Source organism: Ruditapes philippinarum, unplaced genomic scaffold (assembly GCF_026571515.1).
Source record: "Ruditapes philippinarum isolate M1 unplaced genomic scaffold, ASM2657151v2 ctg2071_1_1_1_1, whole genome shotgun sequence".
NCBI classification, from domain to species: Eukaryota; Metazoa; Mollusca; class Bivalvia; order Venerida; family Veneridae; genus Ruditapes; species Ruditapes philippinarum.
In genome coordinates this window covers 13,328-15,747 of record NW_026863960.1, presented here as the reverse complement: position 1 = coordinate 15,747, position 2,420 = coordinate 13,328, and positions in this window count along the sequence as shown.

Here is a 2,420-nt window from a genome sequence, read left to right as displayed (position 1 = left end):
GAACAGCAGCAAAAAAGTTCAGGTAATTGGCTAATGAGAAACTTTCTGGAAAGTATACTTGGACATTCAACAAACAAAATCTTTCTTAAAAATTAAGATTAAAGCATTTCTGGAACAGACTGGACCTTTAAGCAATTCGTAGCATTATAAATTCCTTATAAAGAACCAAAAAGGTTATATGGCCATATATATACTGTTATTCTTATGTTTTCTTATATAACCTAACACCCGTTTAAACTGGCCATATAAACAGTCACAAAGATTTTCATAATTGATAATGTATAAGAAAGTTTCATATAAGAGGAAAGTATTAGCTTTTGTGTAGAAGTTAATGGGTATGTCTGTCAACACAGGGGTCATGGGTTAGAGTCAAGCTTGGGGTACAACAATGTATTTTTATATGTCACAAGTACCAGCAATTTAAAAAAACGGCCAAAAAGTGTTTAAACAAGGGTTAGGCTAGCTTACACCACGTACAATCACGCTAAAATAGATACTGATGTTTAGGATAAAGCTTTATTTTTCTAAATTTAGTTCACTGCATGTACACGGATTTTTCTCTTTTAGAGTTCTACGTATGCGAAAAATACTTTTAATGCTATTTTTAGCAATGAAGTATCCCATAATCACATGGCTAATTAAATTAATGTATATCATAATTTTCATTTCAATAATTATATTTCCCTCCAGTGCTATCTATTCCATCAAAATAAGCGCCAGAAATTAGCTGTCACACCTGCAACACAATTATATATACATATACATTTAATTATACGGTTTCGAAATTGGCAATATATAATGCTTTTAATTAAGAAGTAATGAAATTGAAAATGAAATAGATTTGTTGAATACATGTATACATGTAAATTTTATTCATCAGTATCATGTATCAGTCACATACATTTGATATCTTAACTATTATACAAATGCACATGTATTTTATTATTAAGTGAAAACGTGTTGCCATTCAAGAATATGAAAACATTTTTTTTTTTTGTGAAAATGAAATAAAACTGCCTTCTAAGTTTGAAAAAAGCAGGATTTCAGGATTTACATCGATCTGATATTGTTTAACTTAAGGTAGCAATGAGATAGTTTCTATATATCAGCAATGAAATATTGTCTATATATCGCACTAGAACTAGCCGAATCATATGTATGCCTTGTTTACGATTTTAGATCCGTATATACTTTAAAATATGCATACAGCTTGAGCAATAATGTATATTTCGTTTTGAATGAGATTGTTCAGAAAATAAAACGCTTTAGCTTCTAATTTTCTTCCCAACGTGTTTGTACTTTTAATCTTAAATTAATTCATTTACTGGATTTTATACAGTATCTTTGGTCGTAATATTCTTGTATACATGTCGCATAGCTTCAGGCAGCAAACGTTCCATTCGTGTAGGCATTCAGATTTTCCCTTTAAACGGAAAGAATCATGTTCTGATAAAACAGATACTATATAGGGAAACACATATAAAATAATAATATCACTGAACAGATCTCCGAATATCCGATATTCGGATATGTTTGTCATACGGAAAAATGAGACAGTCTGTCGTCGAACCCGCAAACTGGCTTATTCAAGTTTTCCACGACGATAAAAACGAAAATGAGATAAAAACACGGAAATATAATCTATATTCTGTATCTTTATTGTGTGGAAGTTGCTGCAGTGTGCTTTGCGTGTAACAGGTGCTTCACGCTCCACTGTTCAATGGCAGATTTAATACATTTCATCGCTCGGTAAAAAGTCAATATTTCAATTTCATTGTCTGAAACTGTTTTCATTAATCTATATGCAAATGTATACGCTCATTATTGGCCAATATGTGCGAAAAGGATCGGTTGTTCTATTCATAACGTTAATCTCCTTCATTTAAACAACATTAGAATATCTTTAAAGTTTCCATTTTTCGCGTTTGTTACCATTGGTACAGTGCACTCGAAAGGAAAATACTTTTAGTTAGTGGGACAAATTTATTGTTTTATGGAACTGCAGATTTTTGCAACATTTTTAATTCTAGCAAAGAAATATACAGTTAAAATCTTAGTGTTGGAGATCTGCAAGAAGCTGCAGTCATTTTTCGACCAAACATTTGAAGTATCGGATTATTCAGCATATGCTTTAAAGTGGACTACAAAGTGAATTACCAGAATAATGTTTTCTCTTCAGCAAAATATGGTAAGATGGCCGTTGTCTATACCGAGAGCGTTCGTGAGATAGATGAGTACAAAAATGTATGCGTGGCAATTTCGGTGAGTTCATTTTCTCTATAAATAATGAAATGCCTTGAGTATTAAAGTGAAATTATAACCATCTAAGTGTAAATAAGCAGTGAGCAGATAAAAATAAATATTACTTGACATTTTGTCATATTTGTTTTGAATTATATATTTTTCTATGAAAAGGTGAT